This window comes from Crocuta crocuta, unplaced genomic scaffold, assembly GCF_008692635.1.
Source record: "Crocuta crocuta isolate KB4526 unplaced genomic scaffold, BGI_CrCroc_1.0 scaffold323, whole genome shotgun sequence".
Lineage (NCBI taxonomy): Eukaryota > Metazoa > Chordata > Mammalia > Carnivora > Hyaenidae > Crocuta > Crocuta crocuta.
Window position 1 is genome coordinate 2,547,075 of NW_027536465.1, and position 14,276 is coordinate 2,561,350.

General features: G+C 38.9%; 1 protein-coding gene across 7 annotated transcripts in view; it reads left to right on the plus strand.

Annotated features, from left to right (window-relative positions):
• LOC144218872 (high affinity immunoglobulin epsilon receptor subunit beta-like) overlaps window positions 1–14,276 on the plus strand; it is a 54,478-nt gene that overhangs the window by 20,147 nt on the left and 20,055 nt on the right. Inside the window, exon 6 of one of the 7 annotated variants that reach the window (XR_013331278.1) lies at window positions 2,280–2,459. The exons of 5 other annotated variants lie outside the window; for them this stretch is intronic. The gene's annotated coding sequence lies outside the window, so the exon portion shown is untranslated. Of the gene's footprint in view, window positions 1–375; window positions 557–2,279; window positions 2,460–14,276 lie in introns of those variants that run through there. One more of the 7 variants, XR_013331279.1, reaches the window with a different exon arrangement.

Consider the following 14,276-nt stretch of genomic DNA (forward strand, 5'->3'; position numbering starts at 1 on the left):
TAATATTATACTTAATGGTAAAAAAAACTGTTTTCCCCTTGGATCAGAAATGTTGCAAGAAATTACTACTTCACCAAATTTATTTAATATTGTACGGGAGTTCTGGCCTAGTGCAGTGCAATTTAAGTCAAGAAGAAGACATAAAAGGCATAAAGTTTAAAAAACTAATAGTAATACCTGCTTTATTCATAGACATCCTTGTATATCCTAAGAAGTCTACAAAAAGTATTCAGTTTATAAGAATTTATCAACATTGGGGAATACAAATTCATATTAAGAAGCCCATTGTATTTCTGTGTATTGGAGATGAAATTTGTAAAAAATGTCTTCACAATTGCACTCAAAAATACAACATTTAGAAATTATTTTCCCTAGGGGCACCTGACCAGTTCAATCGGTTAAACGTCCGACTCTTGATTTTGGTGCACGATTTCATGGTTCGTGGGTTTGAGTCCCACATCAAGCTCTGCACTGACAGCGTGGAGCCTGCTTGGGATCCCCTCTCTCTGTCCTTCCCCACTTACATTCTCTCTCTCTCTCAATAAATAAACTTTAAAAAAACAGAAATTATCCCTAAGTGTCAATGAAATATTTCCAAGACCTTTACATAGACCACTACAAAACATCATAGAGAGAAACTGAACAGTATCTAAGTAAATAGGTATGTTCATGGATGGAAAAACAAACATTTTTAAGATGTCAGTTTTCTTTCAACTGATTTTATAGATGCAGTACAATCCCAATCAAAATCCTAAAAGGATTTTTTTCTCTTTATTGATAGGTTGATTTCAAAATCTATATGGAAATAATCAAAAAGAAAGTATAAAACAAATAGTACTTGATTTTAAGAGTTAAGGATCATATTATTTTAATGTGATTATCCCTCCTTAAGGGAAATTTGTTCCAAAAGAATAAATTAAGATCACCGTACAACAGTAAATAGCATATAGATAAACATATGATTTATCTAGTGAAATAGGTTTCAGAATCCAGTGTAGGCTTTCTTACTTCTTATCTAATTCATAGAAGATAGAATTCTGTGTGCCTGGATAGCTCAGTCAGTTAAGCATCCAACTTTGGCTCAGGTCATGATCTCACTATTCCTAGGTTTGAGCCCCGTGTCAGGCTCTGCACTGACACTCAGGCCCTGGAGACTGCTTCGGATTCTGTCTGCCTGTCTCTCTCTCTCTCTCTATCTCCCCATGCTCCCTCCTTTCCCCCGCTTGCACAGTCTCTCTGTCTCTCTCTCTCAAAAATAAATAAACTTAGGGGCACCTGGATGGCTTAGTCGATTAAGGGTCCGACTTCGGCTTAGGTCATGATCCCAAGGTTTGTGAGCTCCAGCCCTGTGTCGGGCTCTGTGCGGACAACTCAGAGCCTGGAGCCTGCTTCAGACTCCGCATCTCATCTCCTTCTCTCTGCCCCTCCCCAACTCACACTCGTGTGTGTGTGTGTGTGTGCACGCGTGCATGCATGTGCATGTGTGTGTCTTTCTCAAAAATAAACATTTATAGATAAATAAGCAAACTTAAAAAAAGAATTCTACTGGTGCAAAAGAGAACAAGGAAATAAGTATGAGAGAAGGATGTCCCCCAAAACAGTATCATAGGGTTTAATCACTCCTCTGAGCTCATCTGTGGACAAAGTGTGATTATGCAGCAACATTACATATTTGCATTGCCCTGAGTGCGTAGCCTGACATGATGTGGCCTGAAAACCCTGGCATGTAATTCCCCACTATCTTCAAGATAAAATCCTAATTATCTATCTAGATGGTACCTGTCTCTCCAGCAAAATTCCCAATGACTCCCCTTCTAGCACTGTTAAATGAACCACGGCAAACTCCTGGAATATTAGCTCTCTGGTAGTCTGACCCTGTGTGGCTCCATGAACTTACCTATACTGTTAACATTTTTTCCCATTCTATTCATATTTAATAGGCCCTTGTTTGTCTTCCTCAGTCTACCTGAAGACCAGAGACTTCTTTTCTGCCTCTTTATCTAATAACACAGAGGATAGTTTGCATGGTACAGAATTGACATTCAACAATTCATTGTCAAAGAAGGAATAAATATAGGCATGCTACATCAAAAGTTTCATTTTCTCCAAAATTGTTCAGTTATTGGGATCCTGACAAATCTGCAGTTCTGACAGTCCTTTTCATGGTCTTTACTACTCTGGAAAGATCAGAATTTGTATAAATCTTCTACTTGAATATACCTGGCAGTGGTGTATATAGAAACTTCCAATGACCAAGTGACTCTCTTTATCTATTCCAGATGTCCTATACTATGGTAGTGAACATCGTAAGTGCCTGCACTGCAGTGATTGGCCTGATTATACTATCACTTGAGTTTATAATATATAGTATGACTACAAAACCTCCTATTTGGCCAGAGGTAATTACTAGATTTCTATGAAATTTTCATCACAGATTTAGAATTACATTTAAATTCTTTGGTGAGCAATCCAAGTAGTAAAGTATAATGCAAGATATGACAGTGACCTTTATCATTTATTTACTCTGGTGTGTACTTCTACTACAAATCCAGTTCAAACTACAGGTTGGATTTCTAAACCTATTTTTAAACCTATTTCTTTTTTTTTATTTTTTAAATGTTTTATTTATTTCTGAGAGAGAGAGAGAGAGAGAGACAGTGTGAACAAGGGGAGGGTCAGAGAGAGAGGGAGACACAGAATCTGAAGCAGGCTCTAGGCTCTGAGCTAGCTGTCAACACAGAGCCCGGTGCAGGGCTAGAACCCACAAATTGTGAGATCATGACCTGAGCCAAAGTCGGACGCTTAACCGACTAAGCCACCCAGGCGCCTAAACCTATTTCTAAACCCCAAATATCAAGTAAGCAAATGGGAATGCATTCTAAATATTAGTAGATGAGTTTTGAGTGGTTTAGCATTACATTCAATTCTGCTATTGAATTAGTATTATATTCAAATCTGGTATTATATACCAATTCTAGTATATAATATGCCTACCTAGTAGCCAAGATATTTTTATAATAGGAAGCTTAGTTCTTCCTCGGTACCTATATCTCCAAGGTCAGTTTTCCCAGGCCTTAAATGATCAAGTTTATTATAGCAAGATTGATCTTCAAAGAAGGAAATAACATCCTTATATACTTGTGATACCCAGGGATTTATGCTCACCAGGGATGTAATCTTCAGACAGAATAAAGCAGAACACTATAAATGTATGTGATTTGCAATGTATGTGTAATCAGTTCTGTATACACATGACTGTATGGACTTTTCTGAACTGCCTTCGTGTCTATCAGTCTGCCTGTCAGCAGGTCTATGTGAGTCTGTTTAAGTGTGCCCATGTTTGTGTTTCAGTATCTTCATATAGCTGTGTTTCTATCCACATGGAAATGTCTGTGGACATTTGTGCATTTATATATGTTTGTTCATGTGGAGAGAAGAAGCTATGATAGCAAGGAGGTAGAAATCAGTGCTAGGCAAGTTGGGTGGGAGTTAAGCCTTAAGTTCTAAAACCTCTATGGGTTCCTGTCTTTCTGTTCCATCCTATTTGCCCAGGGCTTGACAGAGGTCAGGAGAGCTGGGCTTTTGACCAAGACCTAGAAATCAGCTTTTCTGAATTGACCCCATCAGATGTTGCCTGTTTTTAAATTCTTAGCCTAATACAAGCTCTCCTTACTTCAAAATCCCAAACTCTTGGTTAATTAGCTAGTTCCAAGACATATATGTTGGTTTGCATTTTGCTGAATTTTTCTTATTTCTACTTACATTCTTATTATAAAACTTATTTCTATAGTTTTGAAAGTGATTTTACACCAAGTGGGATTGTAAACTTCCTTGGGGGAATGATTTATGTCTCTGACTCAATTACAGAAATAAGCTAAGAAATGTTGGGGTGCCTGAGGCACCCAATTGATTAAGCGACCAACTCTTGATTTCGGCTCAGGTCGTGATTTCATGGTTTGTAGGTTTGAGCCCTGCATCAACACAGAGCCTGCTTGGGATTCTCTGTCTCGCTCGCTCTCTGCCTCTACCCTACTCACACTCCCTCTCTCTCAAAAATAAACATTAAAAAAAGAAGAAGAAAAAAAATGTTAAGCTGCTTACTCATGCTCAGAGCTCTTTACTTGCAGCACATTCATTCTAATAAAAATGGTCTAAATTCCACGTTATTTCACTGCACAAAATTGAGCCCTAACAGAAATCAGTTAAATGCCACCTCAAAGAACCATCTTCTCACTGAAGGGAATGTTAATATTTTATGACACATACCCTGAAGGATACCTTAAAGTAAAATCTTAAATAAATATAAACCTCCAGATATTGCTTAAGATTATATTTGCACAACAGGAATGTCTCATTTTACTAGGTTGCAATGCAATTATAATCTTGATTATTTCATTTTTCCATCTCTTCTCTTGAACCTGCAATGCATGTATAAGCAAAAAATCCAAGATCTTCTTCCTGAAGCCCATTCCCTGCTGACCCGCTCAAGTGATTCAAGAACATTGAGAGCCAAAGATTCAATATGGCTTCCAAACCTCTAGTTGAGAATCCTGGGACATCTCAGTAATGTACCAGCATGTCCATAATTTCACTGCCATGGCTTCAGTTGCTATTAAATGGTGTCAGTATTGAAAACTGGTCTCAGTAGCCCATGGTGGCCTTGTCACAAAAGTGCTTTGGGCGTTTAGGCCTGCAACTATCTGTCCTGCAACTATCCAAGCTGTCCTACAAGGAGATGGGTCTAGTGGGGCTTAAAGTCAGAAACACAATCCCAGGAGGAAACCACCTATTCACAGGACACAAAAGCCCTTCTATTGAGCCTCGTCATAAACCCAAACCTTTTCTTTTTTTTCTTCACTGTAAGTTTCTTCTTAGGACCCTTTCCTAAAACAGGCCTAATTCCAAACATCTCTCCATTAAATAAGTTCTATAACACTGAACTTCAAGAGTGTTCCAAGTCCATCTTCTTTAGAGGCCCATTGGCTTCAGTGAAAATTTGCTGACCTTACCCCTAACCACACACCGGAAAGCACAATCGATGATTCTCATTATCCATTTGGCAGAAAGTTGTCAGCTTATACTCATCCTCAATAATTATCAGTTATCATTATGATCAAGAAAATATATATATAAATAACCACAGTTTGGGGGGCTGGGGATATATTGAGTAGTTCTCTCATTTTTTTTANCTGTGGGGGAAAAAAATGGGAAAAAAACAAGGAAAACTTTGATCTAAGTTGTGAGATGAGGTAAGAATGATATGGTTAAATCTCAGCTTTGAGAGCTCTACCCAAGACTATTGGGTTTTACTCCGATCAAAAGTGTGATGTGTGGAATGTATGATTATGGAAATTATAGAACACCAGAATATGGGAAAACTTCATCAAATGACATATGTCTTAGAATCTCAAAACTAACAATGGAGAGGGAAACTTTATAGAAAATGTATTAAAAGGCAATCAGTGATCCAGACATCAGGCTTTCAACACCCTAATTTCTATGGAATGACATTGCATGTATTTTCAAAAGGAAATGCCTTTTGCAGTAGAAATGGAATATCAAGAGAAAGTAGAAAATCCAAAGGGACAATTTTTTGCTGATAATCCCATCTCTATTCCAAATAGTTTTATCAGATTAATTCAAAATAGAGATTATTTAAGCAAATCAATCTGCAGATTAAGATGATAAACCAAACAAGGCACATTTATGGAATGGTAAGTAAATTAATGAGCATGGAGCAGTCTTTGTGGAGGTGAGTGGTGGAGAAATGGGATTCAAGAAAGTAGATTGGATCTAAACTATTACAGAAATGAATGTTGTGCTATCATATCCAAACGCTCATGCTAAAGGTGTTGGCTACCTAAATTTTAATACTGGGAGAGGGAGAAAAGGGGGACACATATAGTTAGATCATATCAATAGGATTGACAGATCTTTTTTTTCCCATTTGAGAATGCTTCTCAGCTCCCTTGCCAGGGCAGCTGTTTGATGGTGGTGCTGTTAAGTGGAAAAAAAGACAAATTATTTTGTGGGTGAGATGATAAGTTTAACTTGAGATATATTTATTTGAAATACTTTGGGGTCATTTAGCTTAAAACCTCTAGTCAGAAGCTGGAAATATGAGCCTAGAACTAGAGAGGTCTCAGATGAAGATTCAGCACTAGGATTGCTGTAAATTCATAGTTGGTTGACCATGTTTTTGGTATAAATAGTGTTGCCCATGGAGAAACTGTAGAGCTATAGCTGAAAGAGTCAAGGGACATAATAACAGCCTAAGGAGATTAAGGTCCAGGTAAAAAAACAAGTTGAAAGGTCAAGTTTGTGAGATTAGAAAATAATGGCCAAGTAGTAAAATGGGGAACCATAAATGGGAGCCATAAAATGAGTGGTGAAATGGGAATGCCTTTAGTTCTATCTAAAAGCATTCAAACTAAGAATTTAAAAAAGAAATTATGTTTCTAGCCAAAAGGAGGCAAACAAACAAAATGCACACCAAGCACACATACATACACACGTCAAATTCATAATTCTCCTATGAATAAATTGAAAGAAAAAAGCATGAATTGAACATATAAGAATGTATAGCTCTCTACCCAGTTAGAATTTAAACTGATAGGTATTCAAGCTATACTAAATAGTGCAACTTAGTTTGAGTAGAAAACTATACATTCTTACATGATCAATCTTTTTAAGGGATCTATCTATTCATATAATATCATTTTTGGCTGTCAACCTAAAGAAACAAAAAGGAAGGAAGGAAGAAGAAAAGGAAGAGAAGGAGGAAGGGAAAGAGGCAGTGAAGGAGGAAGAAGGAGGAAGGAAATTATTTTTAAAGCACCAAAAGCACATGGTTTAATTTTTAAAATCTCAAGGATGAGAATTTTCCAAATAGCATTCTTTCCAGAATTATACCCCAAATCCTACAGTTATTTATTTGGGAGTGTATTAATGATTCAATTTGCTAACATCCAACTTACCTCAGGTACACAGCAGAAGGGAATCCTTTACCTACATATTAAAGAACCATAATGACATGAGTCAAGAGGAAAGTGTAGTGCTGAATGAAGAACTTCATTTTGTTCAAGAGGCTTCTTGGAAAATGCATTTTAATTAAGTCCATCACAGTATTTCCTTTCCCCCACTTCATCAATAAAAATTTTAATTGATAAATATGGTTTTTCTTCTGTGTGGGGAGGTGAGTGAGCATGAATTTATCTCAAGTTGAATCTGGTCATAGATTCTCTCATACAAGAGAAATGATAAAAATTGGTACAATGTTTCTGGAGTGGGATTTAGATCTAATATTATATGACGATATGCTAAATGCCAACTCAAGGAAATCATATCATTGTAGAAAGGAAAGGCAGTATAAATTATGAAAGATCCCATTGCCTGTGAGGGTCTCTCAATAGATTAGCTTGAAATACAAATTCGAATATTTCTTTCTTCCTAGATATTGCTAACATTTGCATTACTTTCCTACAATAAAGTATGTTATAATTTAATATCTCCCTATATTATTGAGACTAAATGAATGAATGACTCTTGGATTTTAGTTTTTCTAGAAAGGCCAACTTCCAAAATGTTCCATCTTTATGCCCACAAGTTTACTTTATATTTTATCACACTTTGAATTTTATAAATATTTTAGGTACATTACCTTGTTAGAAATTTTATATGTCTGTAAGACTCCTCTATTTTTCAAAAACACCATGTTCCATCTCCCATACCCAACTCATACTTCCCTCCCTCCATAAGCAATTGTTCCATTGTCTACCATGTGCATATTTTTAAGTGTTTCCAGACAATGGATGGCACTGTACTGTAGGAATGTATGTGTAATTCATGTAGATCAAACACACAACATACGTGCACAACATACTTCTCTTTCTCTCCTCAGTATGTTTTTAAGATCCATACACACTGCTATCAGTACATTTATCAATTGAGTTTTAAATGCTGCTCCATACTGTGAGGCAGGCATCCAGAACATTTTACACCTTCACTCTTCCAGAGATAAACATCTAAGTTGCCTACGATTCTTTGCCCCTCGAGTAATTTCTTTAAGAAATGAATTCAGGAGTGGAATATCTGTGTGCCCTATGTTTATGTCATTTGCTCATGAAATGCAAGAACTTCCACCATTTAGAACAGTCCAGTTGCCGGGTCATTAGGTTATGAACTCTTTCTTCAGTACAGTCTGTATGCTTTTTGTTCCCTAGGGATTCACAGATTCTGGTTCAATAATAATGTCACTTCCTGTTTTCCAATGTAGCAAGGGCTTTTTTTTTTTTTTTTTTTTTTTTTTTGTTTTTTTTNTCTTGGCATTGGAGTTCACATGAGAAAGAAGTAGCATCTGTTCGGTCAACCCTCAACTAGAAACTACAACTATAAGAGAAACCTGAGGGGTGCCTTGGGAGGCTCAGTGGGTTGAGCATCTGACTTGGGCTGAGGTCATGATCTCACTGTTCGTAGATCTGAGTCTCACACCAGGCTCTGAGCTGTCAGCACAGCTGACAGATTCGGATTTGGAACCTGCTTTGGATTCTGTGTCTCCCTCTTTCTCTCTCTCTCTGCCTCTCTCCAGATTATGCTCGCTCTCTCTCTCTCTCTCTCTCTCTCTCTCAAAGATAAGCTTTTAAAAAAGAGAGACAGAGAGACTTGAGTACATACATAGGTTAAGAGGAAATGTAGAATAGGGAGTAAGGTTTGAATATATTGCAGACAAAGAAGTAATTGATGGAATCAGGATCAGGAGCCCATGAAAGGAAATGAGGTTAACAGCACAGGGATATATAGATATACACTTTAGAACAGAGAAAGGACACCCAATTCTTAGCAAGTAAACAAACAGGGAATAATTGGGTTGTAAATACATACATTGGGAAAGATAAGGGAAGAGCATAACAGCCTTAATTTTTCCTTTGAAATAAATGGCTAGGCAGTCATCTAAGAGTGAAAGGTAGTAGTTGGTGAAGTATTTGTTTGGGTTTAAGAGTTATATGAATCAGATACAGAAATGATGAAATCATAGTCAAAAAATTGATGAAAAACACAGATGAAGCCAGTGAGATTTGAAACCACGTATTTGTTGTGCTGCTTATCCCTGTGATCAAGAGGGTTTTCCTACAACACCCCATACAGAAGGCAGAATTACAGTGCGGGAAGCTTGCATTTGTTAGTTCTAACAAGAAGGTAAAATAGTTGGATCTGTGGGATCCAGCCTGAATAAGAAAGGATATGATGCCAGAAAAAGGCCAATAATTTTGGAGGAAATGTAGGGTTCAGGGGGCCAGTGGTTTGAAAACATGGCAACCAACACGTAAGAGGCCTTTGTGGGAATTAGAAAAAAGCACCCATCCCAAGAGGAGAGATTGTGTAAGCCCTCTGGATTGAATTAGAAGACCAGTCCCCCTCTGGACAGTGAAATTAGGAATTGAGGCCCCTTTGCCCTGGATGATCAACTTCAGCACAAGCCCACTCTGCAAGTAGGGCCCAGGTGGGATTTCAACCTCAATTTTTGCCCTCATTGACATGCACCCAGCTCCACAGACTGGTCTAGAATAACACAAAGAGTAGCCCTAGACAGAGTCGTAATACATGGAAACTAGAGGATGGTTGTGATCACAGAGCAAGATGTTGTATTAGGAAACCAGAGAGAGTTAGCTCCAAGTGATGAGAAACTACAGGGGCACTCATTCATGCATTTATCCAAAACTAGTTATTGACTACCTACTATGAACCAGATCTAATTCTTGTTTCTGGGAGCACAGATGTAAACAAGAGTCAAGGCCCCATCCGCTTTCCTTACTAGGGAAAGGAAGGCAGCAGCTCTATTTGGATCGCCCTCTGGTCAGCAAATCAAACATATACAAATTTAAAGAGCCACTTCTGCCTGCCCCGGAGGCCTCCACAAAAGACAAAAAGTCACTGGTCACCTTTGGAGGGTGCTCAGTATTCCAAAACTTCATAACTAAAGAGATAAAATCAGGACACCTGGGTGGCTCAATCGGTTAAGCGTCCAACTCTTGGTTTCAGCTCAGGTCATGATCTCACAGTTCGTGGATTCAAGCCCTGCATCAGGCTCTGTACCATCAGCACAGAGCCTGCTTGGGACTCTGTCTACCTCTCTCTCTGCTCTTCCCCTGCTTGCACTCTCTCTCTCTCTCAAAAATAAACATTAAAAATAAATAAACAGATAAAATCAAGCACACATCATTCTTTAAAAAGTTTTTTTCACTGAGATATAATTCACATGTCACAAATGCACTTATTTAAAGTACCATAGTTCAACAGTTTTTTAATATATTCACAAATTTGTGCAAATACCACCACTACCTAGCACTGTACCATTTTTGTCCATTCAAAAGAGGAACCCCAAACCTATTAGCAGTCATTTGAGTTCTCCTGCCATGAGAAACGAAAACTGGTATCTCCTTCTGCTACTACTGGCTGATGTTGGAAATGAGGCTGCTGGTGTTGACCAGGCCTCACAATATTCCAGATCAGACCAATATTCCCCACACAGATTGCTCAAAAGGAAAGGCATGTCCCTGCCTTTTCCAAAGAGATTTCAGATTAAAACATTGTGGATGATTATTAAAAGGCTCTTCCTAAGGGCCTTGCAGATCCAAGACTCACATAATAAAGGGGGCTTGAGTCTAGCCCTGAAACAAAGAGCCTAATTTAGAATTAGGGGCAGATATCCACCGCCCACCCAATTGTTTCTTCTTGGAGCACTAGCCCCCGCTAGCAGAGAGAGAATGAGACACAGAATCCAAAGCAAGCTCCAGGCTCTGAGCTATCAGCACAGAGCCCAACATGGAGCTTGAACCTACGAGTCGTGAGATCATGACCTGACCTGAGGTCAGACACTTAAACGACTGAGCCACCCAGGCGCCCCAACACCATCTCATCCTACTCACAGATAAAGCCAAAGTCCTAACAGGGCCTTGTATGATCTGGCTTCCTCTTCTCACTCTACTTCTACTGTACTCTGAACATCCTCAGACACTATCTTGCTGCCATTCCTTACACTGTGCTTCTTCTCTTCCCAGATATTACAAGGCTCTCTCCTTCACCTTTTTGGGGCTTTTGATCAAATATCCTCTTTATAAGGCGGACTTTCGTGAATATCCTCATTTACATTTCCATCCACCTGCATACCCTATTTCCCTTCCGTTCCTTAGTTTTTTCTCTTCAGCTTGTCAGCTTGTGTCTCTCTTACAGTATAAATCCCCCTTGTGGATCTTGTTTATTATTATGCTTATTTCCCCTTTCTTAGTACAACCTCCCAATAAGGCAGGGTATTTCATCTCTTATCTTCACTGCTAGATCCTCAGCATTGAGAACAGTGCCTAGCACATGCCAAGACTCAGTGAAACTTTATTGAATTAATTAGCTGGTAAAACACCAAACATAAATGAGTTCAACAGACATTGGTCCCCTCTACTATTCATAATTATCCATGTGAGACAATAATTTAACAACTTAGACCAGACTTCCTAGTCATTCGTTTGTTCCTACCATATGGTGGGACAGTTGTTAAACATTGAGTATAAAAAGTAATCTATCAGCTATCAGGTCCAGCAGGAAAGGGTGTGTGTGTGTGTGTGTGTGTGTGTGTTATAATAGTTGAACTTAGTCTTCAAAGTTCAATAGCATGAGCCTATGAGATACCCATGCTGGTATTATCTATACCTTACAAAGAATAAACTGAGGGCAAAGAAATTATACCCACCACGTGTTGTAGAAGATTCTTGGTTGCAGGGGAACTCTGATGATGAGGCTTCTTCCTAGGGGGACATCTCTGCAGTTTGGGATAAAACCACCACGCGATCAGTCTGCAGCATCAACCACAGCATCCAAGGACAGAGTATAATGCTGACACAAACCAATGGAGGGTGACCTCGCTGTCAACCCACTACCCAACCCTCATCTTGCAAACTTACGAGTTCAGTGGAACTACCAGGGTCTCACCAAGCCGTGGGTGTCCGCGTGGGGGGTCCGCGCGGGACTCCTCGGGCAGCGCCCCCAACCCCCGGAAGCAGCACTCTTGGACACAACCGCAGCGTTGGAACCACTCGAGGGAGGATGAGGGGCACAACGGAGGGAGCAGCGTCCGCCCAGATATCCGGGCAGCAAACCCCTGAACCGAGGGCACCAGAGAGGAGATCCCCACCCAGTAGGCCTAAAAGTGAGTGTAGACAGCCTCAGCCAGATTGTCACTGTTACTAAGAATAAAACTACCTAGGGGTGGAGGGAGGTGCTCCCAATGATCCCCTAGTCAGAGTGCTTCCCAAACACAGTTGGGAAGAGCCCCAATTAATACATCATGCTACTTTTTATTTATTCCTTTTAACACCCTTTCTTCCATAACCGACCTGCTTTACATACACAGCATCCCCTCAGATGAAGGTAGGTTGGCTCATTTACAGAAGGAGAAAATGGAATGTAGTGGTTTGGGGATCCCAAGGTTATGAAGAAAGTAGTGGCAATGCTGACTCATGCCTTCCATCTTTTGATAACATTCTCGTTTTCTTTGTGGTTTAGGAGATGTGCATTAGATCTTGCAACAGAAAATCTAGAAACACAAACTCGTATTCTTGATGATAGGAATGGTTCATCTCCAAAGACTGTTGAGTTAAGAGTTTCCCCAATTGGCAAGCATTGCTCGGAGAATCTTTAACCATTCTAGAAATATATTCCATTCATTTTCTCTAATGTGTATGCTATATTTTAGATTATATGACCTCATTCTGCACTGAATTGAAAGAAGAAACCAGAATGTTGGGGGTAAGGACTAAGTGCTACTTGAATGCATAAGTTACCTTGATACTGTGAGTTCCAAATTTTTTTAAAAGAACACAGTGACTCCTCTGCCTCAACTACCCAATGGAAGAGAATTGATGAACTGAGTTCCAGCAACCCTACCTCTATGATTTCCTTTTGTCTATGTATGTTTATGATTTAAACTAAATCTGAGACTATGGATCCTGAAGAAGATGATGAGGTCAGGGGTATATTCAAGAGATAATCTAGACCACAGGGCTTTGTAGACATTGATCATCTCATAGCATTGTGTTCTTGGTATATTTCTTTTACATTTATCTTGGAGAAGGTGAAATTTTGGAGCACGATTCCTACTTTTCACCTCAACTAAACCTAACCTGCTACATCTTTCTCCATCATATACCTTAATTATTGGACCCTCAAGTCAGACTAAAAGCCAGGACTATAAAATAAATCTTAGTTTAAGAAAATGCCTAAGATCACCTGGGCCAAAATTTTAGGATTCAGCAGGTCCAGTTGCAAGGAGATCCTCTCACTTCATGGTGCCAAAAGTCAAAACTGCCAACAGAAGAAAATCATTGTCCCATTTATTGGTTGAGGGGAATGGAGATGGTAGAACTGGAACTGAGGTAGCATGTTCAAGACCAAACAAGAGGAAGACAAGCAGGAGAGCCTGCAGACACTACAGCTCTTCTCTCAGAACTAGATGATGCTAAGTGTCCTTATCCATAAATACGTCCCTAGACACCTGCTTTTACTTGAAAGCAACCACACCTCTGCAAATTGCTAAGAACTCTTCATGAATAATCCTTATATGAGCTACATGTAGAGATTCTAAGCACTTGTTATGGCTGCCACCTTCCTCCATTATGTTGGCTTCTCCCCAGTTTTTTTATAATTTCTAGGACTGAACAAGAGTAGTGGCAGAGACCCCTATGATTCAGAAAAACAGAAGCTATACTCGCCCTATGACCTTTCTATCACCCAACTTGTAACTCTCCTGAAATTTGAATATCTGAGTAATTGATTATGACCTTCTTTTCTCACAGGCTATCCAAGTAATGGTTGGTCTGATCCACTGTGTTCTGGGATATATCTGGATACAGTTATATATCAGAGAATTTGATTCAGATTCAGTAACTTATGTGCCTATTGCCTTGATATCTGGATACCCATTTTGGGCATCCTTTTTTGTGAGTAAATTATCTCACTGATGATCATACATGCATTTATTCAATGTATTTGTGACAGCTTCTGTGGCCAGGCACTATGTTAGAGATACCATCTGTGAAAACATACAATTCTTTCTGTCAAGAAATTCACTCTTATATCTATTGAAGATATTTTAAGATGATAAATTTATTTATAAAATTATTCCATACAAAAATTCTATTTAGTTGAATGTTAGGGCCAAGGAATCATAATCTTACCAAAAGCAATTTTAGATAAGTAGCAAATGTTTACTCATAAGACTTATATTTGCC